General features: G+C 44.8%; 1 long non-coding RNA gene across 1 annotated transcript in view; it reads right to left on the bottom strand.

Moving 5' to 3' along the window:
* LOC126995754 (uncharacterized) overlaps positions 1 to 5,704 on the bottom strand; it is a 16,464-nt gene extending 10,760 nt beyond the window's left edge. Inside the window, exons 1-2 of the long non-coding RNA XR_007750683.1 lie at positions 5,529 to 5,704; positions 4,733 to 5,157 (exon numbers count right to left, since the gene is read on the bottom strand). This is a non-coding gene — a long non-coding RNA (uncharacterized LOC126995754). The remainder of the gene's footprint in view (positions 1 to 4,732; positions 5,158 to 5,528) is intronic.
* Positions 5,705 to 19,418: the final 13,714 nt, after the last annotated feature.

The following is a 19,418-nucleotide window of genomic DNA, read 5'->3' as shown; positions in this document are numbered from 1 at the left end:
GCCCTAAAGGAAGGAAGGAGGAGGAGGAGGGGGGGAAGGAGGAGGAGGAGAAGGAGGAGGAGGAGGAGGAGGAGGAGGAAGGGGCAAATAACCAGATCCTCCTCCTCCTCCTCTTCTCCTTAGGCGGGGCAGCTTTTTGTGAGTGTAATGTTTTTCTCTGGTCCAGCCTTGGTCATGATAGATGGCCGCCACGCCCCGCTCCTAACACTGTTCCTAACACTACTCTAACCTTCTATGATCCTAACAGTGATGGTACTACAACCTGGGTGGGAATAGGTAGCCACGCCCCGCTCCTAACACTGATCCTAACACTACTCTAACCTTCTATGATCCTAACACTGATCCTAACACTACTCTAACCTTCTATGATCCAAACACTGATCCTAACACTACTCTAACCTTCTATGATCCTAACAGTGATGGTACTAAAACCTGGGTGGGAATAGGTAGCCACGCCCTGCCCTAACTCTGATCCTAACACTACTCTAACCTTCTATGATCCTAACACTGATCCTAACACTACTCTAACCTTCTATGATCCAAACACTGATCCTAACACTACTCTAACCTTCTATGATCCTAACAGTGATGGTACTAAAACCTGGGTGGGAATAGGTAGCCACGCCCCGCTCCTAACTCTGATCCTAACACTACTCTAACCTTCTATGATCCTAACACTGATCCTAACACCACTCTAACCTCCTATGATCCTAAGACTGATGCTTCTAAAACCTGGGTGAGGATAGGTAGCCACGCCCCGCTCCTAACTCTGATCCTAACACTACTCTAACCTTCTATGATCCTAACACTGATCCTAACACCACTCTAACCTCCTATGATCCTAACAGTGATGGTACTAAAACCTGGGTGAGAATAGGTAGCCACGCCCCGCTCCTAACACTGATCCTAACATTACTCTAACTTCCTATGATCCTAAGACTGCTGCTACTAATATCACCTCACTAACACAAGTAGGATTAACATTAATATACTGGTCCAAAGACTGAGATTCTAAAACAATGTTCTTAACGCTGGGATCCTATCACAACACCCCTGACACTTGTGATCCTAACACTCCTGAGAGCATACATAATCCCTATCCTAATATTGGTGATAAATGACTCTCTCTCTCTCTTCCGTTTTCACAATTATGAGTCAAATACCTTTTTTTGTATATTTTCCGTCAAATTTCCGTTAGTAGCAGCAGCAGCAGCAGCAGCAGTAGTAGTAGTAGTAGTAGTAGTAGTAGCAGCAGTAGCAGCAGTAGTAGTAGTAGTAGTAGTAGTAGTAGTAGTAGTAGTAGTAGTAGTAGTAGTAGTAGTAGTCATAGTAGTAGTAGTAGTAGTAGTAGTAGACTAGTTGTAGTAGTAGTAATGGTAGTAGTAATTTTATTGCGGTAGTAATGATGGTAAGAGGAGGAGGAGGAGGAGGAGGAGGAGGAGGAGGAGGAGGAGGATAAAGAGGAGGAGGGAGAGGAGGAGGAGGTGAAATTAGATGCTGGAGGGAAGAACTGATGTGAGAGAGAGAGAGAGAGAGAGAGAGAGAGAGAGAGAGAGAGAGAGAGAGAGAGAGAGAGAGAGAGAGAGAGAGAGAGAGAGAGAGAGAGAGAGAGAGAGAGAGAGAGAGAGAGAGAGAGAGAGAGAGAGAGAGAGAGAGAGAGAGAGAGAGAGGGGTGGTATTACTCTCGTTTTGACTCTCTCTCTCTCTCTCTCTCTATCTTTATATTCTTCAAAATTTGTTCATCTCCTCCTCCTCTTCCTCTTCCTCGCAGGTACAAAGATGATCACATACACACACAAAAATAAATAAATAAATAAATAAACGAGAGAGAGAGAGAGAGAGAGAGAGAGAGAGAGAGAGAGAGAGAGAGAGAGAGAGAGAGTTACAAAAAACGACACCAATTTTCTCTCAAAACACGAAAGAAAGGAGGAGGAGGAGGAGGAGGAGGAGGGAACCGCAGCAGTGCCCAAAATTACGGTGTTCCCATCTCCTCCTCCTCCTCCTCTTCTTCCTTCTCCACCTGCCACTTCTTTGCCTCTAGCTATATACCCAGGGCACGGAAAAGGAGGAGGAGGAGGAGGAGGAGGAGGAGGGGCATGCAACCAGTCCACTATCTCCTCCTCCACCGGAAATTACTCCTCCTCCTCCCTCGAAGCGCTACCACCACCTCCACTCTCTCTCTCTCTCTCTCTCTCTCTCTCTCTCTCTCTCTCTCTCTCTCTCACGACTCATAATATTTTCACAAGTAATATTTTTTTCTCTCTTCTTTGTCCAATAGCTCTCTTTATTTTCTCTATTTTCTTTAACTTTCTTTCCTTTCGTCCTACCATTGTCCTTCTCAAAGAATGGAGAAGGAGAAGGAGGAGGAGGAGGAGGAGGAGGGGAAATAAAAAGAGAAGAAAGAGAAGGAAAAAATGACAGGAGTGACGAGGTGAAGGAAGAGGAAGAGGAGGAGGAGGCGGAGGAGGAGGAGGAGGAGGAGGAGGAGGAGGACGGGAAATTAAAACAGAAGGGAAGGAAAATGATGAAAAGAGAGAAGGTGAAGAAGGAAATACAAGATGAGAAGGAGGAGGAGGAGGCGGAGGAGGAGGAGAAGGAGGAGGAGGTGGAGGAGGAGGAGGAGGAAGAGGAGGACGGGAAATTAAAACAGAAGGGAAGGAAAATGATGAAAAGAGAGAAGGTGAAGAACGAAATACAAGATGAGAAGAAGGAAGAGGAGGAGGAAGAGGAGGAGGAAGAGGAGGAGGAGGAAGAGGAGGAGGAGGAGGAAGACGGGAAATTAAAACAGAAGGGAAGGAAAATGATGAAAAGAGAGAAGGTGAAGAAGGAAATACAAGATGAGAAGAAGGAAGAGGAGGAGGAGGAGGAGGAAGAGGAGGAGGAGGAGGAGGAGGAGGAGGAGGAAGACGGGAAATTAAAACAGAAGGGAAGGAAAATGATGAAAAGAGAGAAGGTGAAGAAGGAAATACAAGATGAGAAGAAGGAAGAGAAGAAGGAAGAGGAGGAGGAGGAGGAGGAGGAGGAGGAGGAGGAGGAAGACGGGAAATTAAAACAGAAGGGAAGGAAAATGATGAAAAGAGAGGTGAAGAAGGAAATACAAGATGAGAAGAAGAAGAAGAAGAAGAAGAAGAAGGAGGAGGAGGAGGAAGAGGAGGTACGCGAGTGAGGAGAAAGAGAAGGAAGAGATGAATCCATTGAATGCTTTACCTCCTCCTCCTCCTCCTCCTCCTCCTTCTGTTTGATCAGGCAAGGTACATGAACTTGTGTAATGAGGAAGCTGAGCCACCAGGAAGAGGAGGAGGAGGAGGAGGAGGAGGAGGAGGAGGAGGAGGAAGAGAAGGAGGAGGAGGAGGAATAAGAAGAAGAGTAGGAGGAGGAGGAGCGATGGAAGACAACCAGATAAAGATTTCTTGTGTAGGATGTGTGTGTGTGTGTGTGTGTGTGTGTGTGTGTGTGTGTGTGTGAGAGAGAGAGAGAGAGAGAGAGAGAGAGAGAGAGAGAGAGAGAGAGAGAGAGAGAGAGAGAGAGAGAGAGAGAGAGAGAGAGAGAGAGAGAGAGAGAGAGAGAGAGAGAGAGAGAGAGAGAGAGATGCAATATGAAATCAACTTTTAAAAACATTTTATTTTAATTATCCTCCTCCTCCTCCTGGTCAATCGTCTCCCGGATTCACTTCGGAAGAAAGACAAAAATAATGAGGAAGAGGAGGAGGAGGAGGAGGAGGAGGAGGAGGTGGAGGAGAGGAGAAGTGGACAGGTGGAACAAAAAGAGACTAGCATGAACGAGAGAGAGAGAGAGAGAGAGAGAGAGAGAGAGAGAGAGAGAGAGAGAGAGAGAGAGAGAGAGAGAGAAGGATACTAGGAAATCTTTCTCTCTCTCTCTCTGACCTTTGCACTACCCCTAAAAGGTATTGGTCAGGGTGATGCTGAGTCCACCTGGTGAGAGAGAGAGAGAGAGAGAGAGAGAGAGAGAGAGAGAGAGAGAGAGAGAGAGAGAGAGAGAGAGAGAGAGAGAGAGAGAGAGAGAGAGAGAATGGATATTTGTATTCTTTCCATCTGTTTTTTTTTAATCTTTTTCATTATAATTATTATTATTATTATTATTATTATTACTATTAGTAGTAGTAGTAATAGTAGTAGTATTGGTGGTGGTGATGGTATTGATGGTGGTGATGGTTGTAGTAGTAGTAGTAGTAGTAGTAGTAGCATTGATAGTGGTGGTGGTAATGGTGGTGGTGGTCGTAGTAATAGTAACAGTAGTAGTAGTAGTAGTAGCAGTAGTAGTAGTAGTAGTAGTAGTAGTAGAAGTAGTAGTAGTAGTAGTAGTAGTAGTAGTAGTAGTAGTAGTAGTAGTAGTAGTAGTAGGAAGAGAAGGGGTTGGGGGTGCTTAACACATGAAGGGTTGCTATATATCAGGTTACTACTCTCTCTCTGACCCTCCCCCTTCCCAACACACGCTAAAACTCAATCATGTGATATGAATAAGTGTTATATATATATATATATATATATATATATATATATATATATATATATATATATATATATATATATTAGAGAGAGAGAGAGAGAGAGAGAGAGAGAGAGAGAGAGAGAGAGAGAGAGAGAGAGAGAGAGAGAGAGAGAGAGAGAGAGAGAGTAACGATAGAGTACAGTGACGCAAAAGCAATTATACCAATAAAAATAATAATAATAATAATAAGAACAACAACAACAACAACAACAACAACACTCACCAATATTTCTTCTATAAGTTCCTGTTCGTCCAGTAATACGACTTTGCTGTGATAGGAACGAGTCTTGCTGCCGAAACACTTCATCTTGTAGTAGTAGTAGTAGTAGTAGTAGTAATAGTAGTAGTAGGTGGGTGGTAGCAGTAAGGGTTTCGGTGTGAGGAATAGTAGGTTTCTGAGGGTGGTGATTCTTGTATTATTATGATTATTATTATTATTATTATTATTATTTTTATTATTATTGTTAGTAGTAGTAGTAGAAGTAGAAGTAGTAGTAGTAGTAGTAGTAGTAGTAGTAGTAGTAGTAGTAGTAGTAGTAGTAGTAGTAGTAGTAATTGTTGTTGTTGTTGTGAGAAGAGGAGGAAGAGGAGGATGAAGGAAGAAATGTGCCAGAACTTTGCCACTTCGCGTCACTTTTTTCTCATTATCTGAAAAAAACGATAAAATAACATATATATGATGACGATGATGATACTACTTCTAATGATAATAGTAATAATGATGATAATAATAATAATAATAATAATAATAATAATAATAATAATAATAATAATAATAGTAATAATAATAATGATAATTGTAATAATATCAACAACTAAAAAAAAGACTATAGGCCTAACTGCTAATGTTAATGATGAAAAATATTACATGTTTATACAGAATTACACATCTTGAGAGAGAGAGAGAGAGAGAGAGAGAGAGAGAGAGAGAGAGAGAGAGAGAGTAGTCTAAACGACAATATCAAATAACCAATGATTTGCTATATTGTGGTAACACACACACACACGAAAACACATACCCAGGGGAGGAGAACAGTGTCAGCCCCAGGGGGAGAGAGAGAGCCCAGCACACCCAGGGTAAAGGTATAACACACAGGGGTCTTGGGCACACACTCTCCCTGACTCTCCAAGTGACAAACGCACACACTCTCCCTGCGACGGCCGAGCTAAGACTGAGGCTGCCTAGTCGGAAGATGCCGAGGATTGAACCACCGTTGCCAGATTGTCGTACTCAGACTCTCAGGAGCTTAATATTTACTGGTTTCTGACGCCTAACTATTTATTGCCAGAAACATCAGCTGGTCTTACACGTATATATAGGCCACACACACACACACACACATGCACACACTGAGTATTTGGATGAGTGAAGGAAGGGAGGGAAAGAGGGTGGGATGGAGTGTGTGTGTGTGTGTGTGTGTTAGATGTGAAAAATGCAAAATATAAAGTGCTCCACATATGCTGTGTATTCTCACACCGATTTAGTATACATTTACATAACAATAAAACTATTAGTTATAAATAATGCAATATATAAAATATAAGATTATGCATAAACCAAATATAATATATAATTTCCGATATTTCTAGTTGGGGGGGCGATTCTTCAATTGATTGATTGATTGATAGTCCCGAGGTTTTGCCTGATGACAAGGCGCTGGTGTACTATCGCCGAGCCGTTATCCCCACAAGGCTGTTTTCTCGTCAAGGTGGACGGGCTGTTTGCTCCGTCACAATGACAATGTAAACCTTTTAGCGTCACTGCAGTAACAGCAGTGACTAGTGGTGACGTTGTCGCCTTCACTGTGAGGACATGACAATTAACCTGCCGCGTCCACCTTCAGGGAAGGACAAGTGAGCCTGGCAACGCCCCCGTCCCTGGTTGCGTCACCGGCCAACGAGGAGTTCCTGCCTCTGTAGGCGGCGGCGATAATGCTACGTATATTAATGCCGCTCCGGCGGTGACCAGCCGTGCGCCTTGAGTTGCTCGAGTCCCCCCTGCCGTTCTCTTTGGTGACGTCACGCATGACGTCACGTCGCCGCCACAACAGGATTCTCCTCCATGATGAGGCTCTGGGGGCCGGGCCCTCGGATGTGTGGGTGCAGGCCGTGTGTGTACACGCAGGGGAGTGTGCCAGGCGAGGCCCCGGGGCTGCCAGGCCCTGCCACGGCCTGCTGGAGGCCCTGGTGCAGGCCGTGACGTCACGCCAGGGGAGGAGCCGCGGCCGGGCAAGGGTGAGTCACGGCCTGGCCGCCCCGGTAGGTGCTGCCCTCTGTCCCAAAACACGCGGCGCCAGGTAGGGGCAGCAGCACGCCTGGAGAAGAAGAGGAGGAAGAAGAAGAGGAAGCCAGACCTTTTTGCCTCTGTCTGTCTCTTTCTGCCTCTGTCTGTCTGTCTGTTTCTTTCCGCCTCTCTCGATCTGTCTGTCTGTCTGTCTGTCTCTTTTTGCCTCTGTCTGTCTGTCTGTCTCTTTCTGCCTCTGTCTGTCTGTCTGTCTCTTTCCGCCTCTCTCGATCTGTCTGTCTGTCTCTCTTTTTGCCTCTGTCTGTCTCTTTCTGCCTCTGTCTGTCTGTCTCTTTCTGCCTCTCTCGATCTGTCTGTCTGTCTCTTTCTGCCTCTGTCTGTCTGTCTGTCTCTTTTTGCCTCTGTCTGTCTCTTTTTGCCTCTGTCTGTCTCTTTCTGCCTCTGTCTGTCTGTCTGTCTCTTTCCGCCTCTCTCGATCTGTCTGTCTGTCTCTTTCTGCCTCTGTCTGTCTCTTTCTGCCTCTGTCTGTCTGTCTCATTCTGCCTCTCTTGATCTATCTGTCTGTCTCTTTCTGCCTCTGTCTGTCTGTCTGTCTCTTTCTGCCTCTGTCTGTCTGTCTCTTTCTGCCTCTCTTGATCTATCTGTCAGTCTCTTTCTGCCTCTGTCTGTCTGTCTGTCTGTCTGTCTCTTTCTGCCTCTCTTGATCTATCTGTCTGTCTGTCTGTCTGTCTCTTTCTGCCTCTGTCTGTCTGTCTGTCTCTTTCTGCCTCTCTTGATCTGTCTGTCTGTCTCTTTCTGCCTCTCTTGATCTATCTGTCTGTCTCTTTCTGCCTCTGTCTGTCTGTCTGTCTCTTTCTGCCTCTCTTGATCTATCTGTCAGTCTCTTTCTGCCTCTGTCTGTCTGTCTGTCTGTCTGTCTCTTTCTGCCTCTCTTGATCTATCTGTCTGTCTCTTTCTGCCTCTGTCTGTCTGTCTGTCTCTTTCTGCCTCTCTTGATCTGTCTGTCTGTCTCTTTCTGCCTCTGTCTGTCTGTCTCTTTCTGCCTCTTGATCTGTCTGTCTGTCTCTTTCTGCCTCTGTCTGTCTGTCTGTCTCTTTCTGCCTCTGTCTGTCTGTCTCTCTTTCTGCCTCTCTTGATCTATCTGTCTGTCTCTTTCTGCCTCTGTCTGTCTGTCTCTTTCTGCCTCTCTTGATCTATCTGTCTCTGCCTCTGTCTGTCTGTCTGTCTCTTTCTGCCTCTGTCTGTCTGTCTGTCTCTTTCTGCCTCTGTCTGTCTGTCTGTCTGTCTCTTTCTGCCTCTCTTGATCTATCTGTCTGTCTCTTTCTGCCTCTGTCTGTCTGTCTGTCTTTTTCTGCCTCTCTTGATCTGTCTGTCTGTCTGTCTGTCTGTCTGTCTCTGCCTCTCTTGATCTGTCTGTCTGTCTCTTTCTGCCTCTCTTGATCTGTCTGTCTGTCTCTTTCTGCCTCTCTTGATCTGTCTGTCTGTCTCTTTCTGCCTCTCTGTCTCTTGATCTATCTGTCTGTCTCTTTCTGTCTCTGTCTGTCTGTCTCTTTCTGCCTCTCTTGATCTATCTGTCTGTCTCTTTCTGCCTCTGTCTGTCTGTCTGTCTCTTTCTGCCTCTCTTGATCTGTCTGTCTGTCTCTTTCTGCCTCTCTTGATCTGTCTGTCTGTCTCTTTCTGCCTCTCTTGATCTGTCTGTCTGTCTCTTTCTGCCTCTGTCTGTCTCTCTTTCTGCCTCTCTTGATCTATCTGTCTCTCTTTCTGCCTCTGTCTGTCTGTCTGTCTGTCTGTCTCTTTCTGCCTCTCTTGATCTATCTGTCTCTCTTTCTGCCTCTGTCTGTCTGTCTGTCTCTTTCTGCCTCTGTCTGTCTGTCTCTTTCTGCCTCTCTTGATCTATGTCTGTTTCTTTCTGCCTCTGTCTATACGTCTGTCTCTTTCTGTCTACCTGTCTGTCTCTTTGTCTCTGCCTGTCTGTCTCTTTCTGCCTCTCTTGCTATGAGTGATGTAGTATAGGAGAGGATTATGGTAACAGTAGTGACGGAATGGAATAGGATGCTGGAGAGGGATGGATGTAAAAAGGTTAGATTCATGCGATATTATTTCAGCTGAGGTCATTTCCAAAGCAGACAGTTGTTGTAGATCATGTCATTCTTAATAATCATCAGAAATCATTTTCCAGACTGACCTGTCACATTGCGTCATTCTTAGTCAGTGGAGGTCGTCATCTTGAAGCCGACAATTCTTGTCATTTTCCATCTTTTTGTTCCTCAGATACATTTTGCTAATTGATATCAGATTTATTTCATTTTGGAAGCAGGCATTAAGGCCAGGTTATGTTAGGTAACCTTATATTTAGTTTAGTTAGCTCAGACCAGGTTAGGTTATTTGATTAGGGTAGTTAGTTTGAATTGTGTTCAATGAATGTGTAATGCTATGCTTCAGCTCGCCATTGCCAATGGAGCTTGGGAATAACAACAACAACACTAGACTTAGTCATTCACTTGTTCTTATTGGACTAACCTGCAGTTTGATGTAGCAGCAAGTAACAGCTAACACAGCACAACAAATAAGTAATTACTGAGAAGCCATGTATACAAGAAGGTAGTTGGTGTGGAGGAGAAATGGCTGCTAACTCTGCCCTGTGCACAGGTGCCACAAAGAGACGCTGAGAAATGTAAATCAAGTAGGGGTGCATTACGGGTGCCCAAAGAAAGAGGGGACAGGAAATGGGAAATTGGGACTGTGTGGCAAACAGAAGGGAGGAAAGGACCTGCAGAAGCCACTGCCTCAACAGACTATTGGAAATGGTCAGTAAGTAAGTCTGCTGGTCAACAGAAAAATACTCTTAATGTCGTGCCTGGCATGGGCACGTTCATTATACCTCAAAGTAAAATTAATTGTTGATCACTTAAAGCAGAGGGTAAAATTAGTAGTTTATTTACCAAGTCTTATAAGGCACCGTTATCGCTCACAGGATTATCATCTGCCAAATAACATGGGCAGCGTGACTTTAAGAATACTATTACTTGAGGTAAATATAGAGATTCTGATGATGAACTAAGGGTCAAGGGACAGGACTCAGCCATACAAGACTAAATCATAACACTTAGAACTTAGTCTAATTATAAACTAACATGTAAACACAAGAAACAAGTAGCACAAAGAAAACCTATCAAGTGTTCCCACTAACATGGGGTGAAAAACCTGCTCACTCAGTCTAACACCACTCATCACTTTCATTAAGCCTTGACTACAACTACTGAGTGTTTGCACTCCACCGTGGTGAGAATGACACACACACACACACACACCATTTCTCCTTTTCCCTATTTCCTCCTCCTCCCGCACACAGGGCATGCTGGCTTGGGTCCCGACAGCAGTCCAGTAGTAGTAGCTAGTAGTCACCCACCTGGAAGCCCCTCATGTCCCTGGGGTTGCCGGCTTTCTTGAGGCAGTTCTGGTTACACTTCAGAAAGAACTTGAGGAAGAACCTGCAACGAGAAGACGAAGAAGATTACTGAACGAGAATAAGAGAACGACGAAGAGGAGGTGATAAACAAAGGGAGAGGAGAAGAAAAAGATGAAAGAAAGAATATGGAAAGACAGAGAAAGAAGGAAGAGAAAGAGGAAGAAAAGACATAAGGAGATAAAAAAGATGAAAGAAAGAAGGAGAGACAGAACTAGACATAATTAAGGCAACAATTATGAGATAGAGAGAAATGATGAACTGGAGGTAAAGACAGAACACACAGAGATAAGAGAGACAGAACTAGACATAATTAAGGCAACAATTATGAGATAGAGAAATTATGAATCGTGAGGTAAAGACAGAACACACAGAGATTAGAGAGAGACAGAACTAGACATAATTAAGGCAACAATTATGAGATAGAGAAATTATGAACTGTGAGGTAAAGACAGAACACACAGAGATTAGAGAGAGACAGAACTAGACATAATTAAGGCAACAATTATGAGATAGAGAAATTATGAATCGTGAGGTAAAGACAGAACACACAGAGATTAGAGAGAGACAGAACTAGACATAATTAAGGCAACAATTATGAGATAGAGAAATTATGAACTGTGAGGTAAAGACAGAACACACAGAGATTAGAGAGAGACAGAACTAGACATAATTAAGGCAACAATTATGAGATACAGAGAAATGATGAACTGTGAGGTAAAGACAGAACACAGATAAAAGAGACAGAACTAGACATAATTAAGGCAACAATTATGAGATACAGAAATGATGATCTGTGAGGTAAAGACAGAACACAGATAAAAGAGACAGAACTAGACATAATTAAGGCAACAATTATGAGATACAGAAATGATGATCTGTGAGGTAAAGACAGAACACAGATAAAAGAGACAGAACTAGACATAATTAAGGCAACAATTATGAGATAGAGAGAAATGATGAACCATGAGGTAAAGACAGAACACAGATAAGAGAGACAGAACTAGACATAATTAAGGCAACAATTATGAGATAGAGAGAAATGATGAACCATGAGGTAAAGACAGAACACAGATAAAAGAGACAGAACTAGACATAATTAAGGCAACAATTATGAGATAGAGAGAAATGATGAACCATGAGGTAAAGACAGAACACAGATAAGAGAGACAGAACTAGACATAATTAAGGCAACAATTATGAGATACAAAAATGATGAACTGTGAGGTAAAGACAGAACACACAGAGATTAGAGAGAGACAGAACTAGACAGAAGGCAACAATTATGAGATACAAAAATGATGAACTGTGAGGTAAAGACAGAACACACAGAGATAAGAGACAGAACTATTATAAAGAGGAGTGGGAGAAAGAATTCATATTAGAGTTGGCAGACGATTAGAAATGGATCTTGGTATGTACGGAAAATTGTGTACAGGTGTGTGAGGGCCCTATAAGAAACGGCTGGCTGGGATGATTGAGAGAGCGATCGAGGATTAATTAAATAGACGAGAGGGCAATCAAGTTATATATATGAGGAAGAATGTATTAACTGTGAGGTAAAGACAGAACATTTGAAACATTTGAAACATTTCTTAATAGCCCATTAGGTACAGTTACATATGTTGTTGCATGTATTGTTAGAGGCCAGCCTTTACATAACACAGAGATAAGAGAGAGACAGAACGAGACAAGGCTATCTCGACCGGTAGGCGCTGTATCACAATTTTGAGACCAGAAATGGCTTTGCTGTGACGTACTCTCTCAGGAAAGTCCCCATTTGCAAGGAAATAGCCCCAATAACGTAGATAGCTTTTCAGATTTTGCTCGAAAACCCACACATACGTTACACCTCCTGCTGTATGGAGACCTTGAGCAGGGATTTTATGTACCGCCCAAAAAAGTTATAAATCGGGTTCTAATGAGTGTTCTCTAAGGGGGGTATTGCAAGACACCTTCGCTTCTCACATTACCTATTCATAAAGGTCAAAGAGGGGGTCATTTGGGTTCTCATGAGTGTTTCTACAGGTTCATGGTACAGAGGAGGGGTCACACTACCACCAGGGTCATAGAACTACTCCTGGAAATGCCCTCAACTCCTATGAAAGCCTTGTCAAATAGGTATTTCTTCAGGTTCATGGTACAGAGGAGGGGTCACACTACCACCAGGGTCATAGAACTACTCCTGGAAATGCCCTAAACTCCTATGAAAGCGTTGTCAAATAGGTGTTTCTTCAGGTTCATGGTACAGAGGAGGGGTCACACTACCACCAGGGTCATAGAACTACTCCTGGAAATGCCCTCAACTCCTATGAAAGCCTTGTCAAACAGGTGTTTCTTCAGGTTCATGGTACAGAGGAAGGTCACACTACCACCAGGGTCATAGAACTACTCCTGGAAATGCCCTCAACTCCTATGAAAGCCTTGTCAAATAGGTGTTTCTTCAGGTTCATGGTACAGAGGAAGGGTCACACTACCACCAGGGTCATAGAACTACTCCTGGAAATGCCCTCAACTCCTATGAAAGCCTTGTCAAATAGGTGTTTCTTCAGGTTCATGGTACAGAGGAAGGGTCACACTACCACCAGGGTCAAAGAACTACTCCTGGAAATGCCCTCATCTCCTATGAAAGCCTTGTCAAACAGGTGTTTCTTCAGGTTCATGGTACAGAGGAAGGGTCACACTACCACCAGGGTCATAGAACTACTCCTGGAAATGCCCTCAACTCCTATGAAAGCCTTGTCAAATAAGTGTTTCTTCAGGTTCATGGTACAGAGGAAGGGTCACGCTACCACCAGGGTCATAGAACTACTCCTGGAAATGCCCTCAACTCCTATGAAAGCCTTGTCAAATAGGTGTTTCTACAGGTTCATGGCACAGAGGAGGGGTCACACTACCACCAGGGTCATAAAACTACTCCTGGAAATGCCCTCAACTCCTATGAAAGCCTTGTCAAATAGGTGTTTCTACAGGTTCATGGCACAGAGGAGGGGTCACACTACCACCAGGGTCATAAAACTACCCCTGGAAATATCCACAACTCCGACGAAAGCCTTATCAAAGAGATATTCTAAGTATATACATTCATAAGTATATACATACGCCATTGCATTGGCTCATGCTGCCCTCCCGGAGCTCATCTTTAATCCTAGAATCTAGAGTCCGGGTTGATAGGTGGTCTTCTGGACAGCATGTGGGTAGTTTTAAGCCACTCGGCGGCGGCTGAAAAATCCCAGCTTGGTGGCACCGGGCGGGGATTGAACTCGGGTTGTCCCGAATGTGGAGCCATCATGCTATCCACTCAGCCACCGCCTCCCCCACTGCTCCGTCCATGGTAGCGTTGCCCACCCGGGTCACCTCAGCGCGAGTAGGACAAGGCTTCTTCACCACGGACGGGCTTGTCAATCTGGTGGAGAGAGAGAGAGAGAGAGGGAGGTTAGGGTAGCTTAGGGTAGGGTAAGGTAGGTTAGGTAAGGAGGAGAGGCTAGATTTGGCAGGGAGGGAGAGATATGCCAGGGACACAGGCAGGGAGAGAGTGATTTGGCAGGGACAGAGGCAGGGAGAGGGAAATATTTGGCAGAGACATGTAAAGAGAGCAGGGGAGGACACAGTGCTGGGAGTTTTAGTAGAGGACCTGGAAACAGTGCTCAGAAGGGAAAGACTCCAATGGTTTGGACATGTAAAGAGAGCAGGGGAGGACACAGTGCTGGGAGTTTTAGTAGAGGACCTGGAAACAGTGCTCAGAAGGGAAAGACCTGATGGTTTGGACATGTAAAGAGAGCAGGGAGGACACAGTGTTGGGAGTTTTAGTAGAGGACCTGGAAACAGTGCTCAGAAGGGAAAGACTCCAATGGTTTGGACATGTAAAGAGAGCAGGGGAGGACACAGTGCTGGGAGTTTTAGTAGAGGACCTGGAAACAGTGCTCAGAAGGGAAAGACTCCGATGGTTTGGACATGTAAAGAGAGCAGGGGAGGACACAGTGCTGGGAGTGTTGGAGAGATTGGAGGTAGAAGGAAGGAGACCAGTTGGTAGACCTAGGAAAACGTGAAGAAGGTGTTTACAGGAAGACTTTGGATTGATGGGACTGTATAAGCATTGGGCGGAAGACAGAGTAGAATGGAGGAGAGCCATAAAGCGTCCAACCGCTAAGGAAGATTGAATTAAATGGACCTTAACCTAAATAATTATGATAATGACATTGTACTTACCAGGGATTGAGTGGTCATAGTAGTAGTAGTAGTAGTAGTATCAGCTGTCATGAAAGTACTATATAAGGGATTCAATAGTACACATGGTAGCTGTATAGAGGATTTAATAGTACATATATCAGTATAGAGGATAGTAATAGTAATAGTAGTAGTAGTAGTCTCAGCGATCTCCTTGAGTCCGTCGTCAATGTAGATGAAGTTTCCACACCTCCACCACCTTAGTAAGATTGATGTGGCCGAGGTCAACAACATCAGCCGAGCACATCTCATAGAACTCCTTGTCCGTTGCGAGCTTGACCCGGCCGCCAACCTTCCGCCAGCTCGATCTCCGCTGACGCTCCCTGGGAAAGGTCAGGTCAGGTTAGGTTAGGTCGCGAGAGGTCATGGTGGGGTCAAACGAGGGTGGGTTATGTTTTAGGAGGCAAGTAAAGAAATGGAAAAATCACTGGGACATTTTTTATATATATATTTTTTTTTGTGTGTGTGTGTGTGTTTGTGTGTGTGTGTGTGTGTGTGTGTGTAGTGGAGGGCAGGGTACAGGGTTCCTCTTCTTACTAAAGCCTTGATTAAAAGGAAATAAATAAATATATCTAAATCCTGGGAGCTATTTTATTCTTGTTATGTAAATGGTATGTCAATTAGTGTTTCCTATCCATGACTTTTATATGCAGATGACACAGTATATATATTAGCTGTAACACACAAGGATGCCAATTAAGGAAGTTTCAGGCAAGCAGGGAAAAGAACTGGACTCCTGAAACAAACGGATGCCAGAGAACAAGTTATCACTTCACTCAGGAAGAACTGAAGCCTTGTTAGTAGTTAGGCTCAAATAGAAAACAAGGGAAAGGGAAAAAAACTCAAGTCACATGTAATAACCATACTATTGAGCCAATCTGTGGGTTCATTTACTTCAACAATGACACCTAGTCTTTCCATATGGTCTAATTCCTTCTTAAGTTTACCCCTCATAGCAACAGGTATTTCTCTAGGAGGGTGAGCCACAGGGACAGCACTTGGACCAAACTGTAATTCAACTGTTGGAAAGTTGTGTTTAGTGGGTGCAACATCTGTGGTCATATGCCGGAGAGAGACAGAAGGGGAAGGAAGGAAAGTTTTGTTTAGTGGGTGCAACATCTGTGGTCATATGCCAGAGAGACAGAAGGGGAAGGAAGGAAAGTTTTGTTTAGTGCGTGCAACATCTGTGGTCATATGCCGGAGAGAGAGACAAGGGGAAGGAAGGAAAGTTTTGTTTAGTGGGTGCAACATCTGTGGTCAAATGCCGGAGAGAGAGACAGAAGGGGAAGGAAGGAAAGTTTTGTTTAGTGGGTGCAACATCTGTGGTCATATGCCGGAGAGAGACAGAAGGGGAGGGAAGGAAGGAAAGTTTTGTTTAGTGGGTGCAACATCTGTGGTCATATGCCGGAGAGAGACAGAAGAGGAAAGGATTATAGGAGAAGGGAACAGACCCCAGGAGACGGGACACAACCCCCGATTAATACCTGGTACCCATTCACTGCTGGGTGGACAGGGGCGTAGGGTATCGGAAAAGCCGCCCAAATTTTTCCACTCTGCCCGGGAATCGAACCCGGGCTCTCTCAGTTGTGATCCAAGTAATTTACCTGTACCATCCAGCAGGCATCCCAGTCCCTCAAATACATCAAAGAATTCCTCCAACATACCATTTGCACCATGAATTGTAGGCAATGTCCAGCGCACACCTGTGGTCGACGCATGTGTAGGCATTGGCACCCTTCAGCTGCATGGGCGGAACCTTAGACATCTGTGGGAGAGAGAGAAAGAGAGAGATTGACAAATAATATAGAGGGAGAGGAAGATAACAGTGAGATACAGGGATTTTAACACGATAATGAGGTTAACCTGGTAGCAGCGACGGGCCAAATTTGTGGCTTTACCGTGTAGCAGCGACAGGCCAAATTTGTGCCATGATATAAACCCCCAAAAATAGATGATACATAATCTGATCGCAAATGCTTTGATATATATGAAATGGTTTGTGTGAGGGGTGATTTTTTCTCATTTTTCTTGCTTGGAGGGACCATTAAGAAACATGATCCCTGCTGCTACTGGGTTAATATCTGCATTTTTATGAGCGTTTTTTTCAAGTTCATTGTGCAGAGGAAGGGTCAGACTACCACCAGGGTCATTAAACTACCCCTGGAAATGCCCAAAACACCTATGAAAGCCTTGTCAAGTATTTTTTTCTACAACAAAGGAGACAGCTCAAGGGCACACACAAAAAAGGAAACTCTATTAAAAAAGCCCGCTACTCGCTGCTCCCAAATACCACGTGTCAATTCCTGTGCAGATGACAAAAACCTGGATCTTCAAGTCCCTCCCTGTCTTAGCCTGTGGGGGTAGTCTCAACGCCCTGCCCCTGCTGTGGGTGGTGTGGTGTGTGTGGGGGGGTCTGGTGCAGCCCCACCCGTCAGGCTCAGGGGGTAGTCTCCAGGTCCGACAGGTGCTGGGGAGGGGGAAGGCACCATATCAGAACACTCCTTACCCTGAGAGCATGTCAAGATATTTAACATTGCAACATTCAGTAGATATGTACCATTAAAACCTCTCTTGAACCCAGCCAGTAAAACCTCTCTTGAACCCAGCTATTAAAACCTCTCTTGAACCCAGCTATTAAAACCTCTCTTGAACCCAGCTATTAAAACCTCTCTTGAACCCAGCTATTAAAACCTCTCTTGAACCCAGCTATTAAAACCTCTCTTGAACCCAGCTATTAAAACCTCTTGAACCCAGCTATTAAAACCTCTTTTAAACCCAGCCATTAAAACCTCTTGAACCCAGCTATTAAAACCTCTTGTAAACCCAGCTATTAAAACCTCTCTTGAATCCAGCTATTAAAACCTCTCTTGAACCCAGCTATTAAAACCTCTTGTAAACCCAGCTATTAAAACCTCTCTTGAACCCAGCTATTAAAACCTCTCTTGAACCCAGCTATTAAAACCTCTCTTGAACCCAGCTATTAAAACCTCTCTTGAACCCAGCTATTAAAACCTCTCTTGAACCCAGCTATTAAAACCTCTCTTGAACCCAGCTATTAAAACCTCTTGTAAACCCAGCCATTAAAACCTCTTGAACCCAGCTATTAAAACATCTTGTAAACCCAGCCATTAAAACCTCTTGTAAACCCAGCTATTAAAACATCTTTTAAACCCAGCTATTAAAACCTCTTGTAAACCCAGCTATTAAAACCTCTTGTAAACCCAGCCATTAAAACCTCTTGTAAACCCAGCCATTAAAACCTCTTGTAAACCCAGCTATTAAAACCTCTTGTAAACCCAGCTATTAAAACCTCTTGTAAACCCATGAAGCTATTAAAACCTCTCTTGAACCCAGCCATTAAAACCTCTCTTGAACCCAGCTATTAAAACCTCTTATAAACCCAGCCATTAAAATCTTACCTTATCGCTTGTGTGAGTCTTCCCCTGCATAGGAACAGCCGCGTCATCCAGGGGTAGACCAGGGAATCAACCACCCATATCCACAGTAGACCAGGCAACCGACCACTCCTCCAGGGGCCGGTAGACCAGGAATTCAACCACTCAGCGGATGACCAGTGTTGTGTAGCTCTCCAGTCTGAAATCGAGGGAGTTTGTAACCTAACCGATCATGGATATTAATCAGTGTTTTTACTCAAAGACAAACTGTGTGCGATGAACATTCAGCGACTCGGAAATAATCACTGGATATTTACGACACAATAACAAAAATATCCGAAGCCACACCTGAACCATTGGGTACCTGCGACATTATCAGTAAAGGCAATTAGGACACTCACTCACCAGGACGTCTCAGAACAAGTGCGCCGAGGACTATTATGGAGGCTAACATGGCGGTAGTCCGGGGCGTGGAACCTCATCAACCGTAGCGGTGTGTTCTGTGGTTGAGGCTCGGCCGTGGAGGTTTCTTGTAGACCCGGGTGGATGTGGTAATGCCCGGGTGGAGCAGCAACGGCCGTAGAGGGTTGGGATGTACACTGTAGACTCTTATGTATACTGTAGAGTCTTATACTGTAGAGTCTTCCATGGCAAACGTTGCCCGTTCTTTACTAACTAGAGAGAGAGAAAGACACAGAGAGAGATTGAGAGATAGAGAGACAGACAGAGAGAGACAGAGACAGAGAGAGAGATTGAGACAGAGCAACACACACACACAGACGTACGCACAGTGCTGGGAGGGAGAATTAAGCAACACACACACACAGACGTACACAGTGCTGGGAGGGAGAATTAAGCAACACACACACACAGACGTACACAGTGCAGTGAGGGAGAATTAAGCAACACACACACACACACACACAGACGTACACAGTGCAGTGAGGGAGAATTAAGCAACACACACACACAGACGTACACAGTGCAGTGAGGGAGAATTAAGCAACACACACACACAGACGTACACAGTGCAGTGAGGGAGAATTAAGCAACACACACACACAGACGTACGCACAGTGCAGTGAGGGAGAATTAAGCAACACACACACACACACAGACGCACACAGTGCTGGGAGGGAGGAAGGACAGGCAGCATGGCGGTACATTGTTTATTACGGAACGAAATTCGCGTTACAGCTGCAAGGTGCTCTCAACCACAATGCCTTACAAAACCAGCAGTAGTTACCTCCTCCTGCTGCAGCGACCTCCCCAAGACGGAGGGCCCCCAGACCCCGCCCAGCGAGGATGCGCCTCCCCGGCCACCTGGTCAAAGCCTGGTCAACCAGTCAGCCAGAGAGGTGCGCCCCCGCCGACAGGGCCCAGAAGCCTTCCGCATCGGGCGGGTCACCACAGCCTCCTCTTCTTGCTGCTCAGGAACACAACAGGCTAAAAGGCAACAGTTACACACACGGACATATAAAAAAAAGAAATCCTAACCGACATCTCAGAGGGAGACGCCCAAAGGCGGCAGACTCAAACGCAGAACGGAACACACCCGTTCTGTGAAAGAGCCAAC

Source organism: Eriocheir sinensis, chromosome 8 (assembly GCF_024679095.1).
Source record: "Eriocheir sinensis breed Jianghai 21 chromosome 8, ASM2467909v1, whole genome shotgun sequence".
Taxonomy (NCBI): domain Eukaryota; kingdom Metazoa; phylum Arthropoda; class Malacostraca; order Decapoda; family Varunidae; genus Eriocheir; species Eriocheir sinensis.
This window is presented reverse-complemented; position numbering and strand designations above follow the sequence as displayed.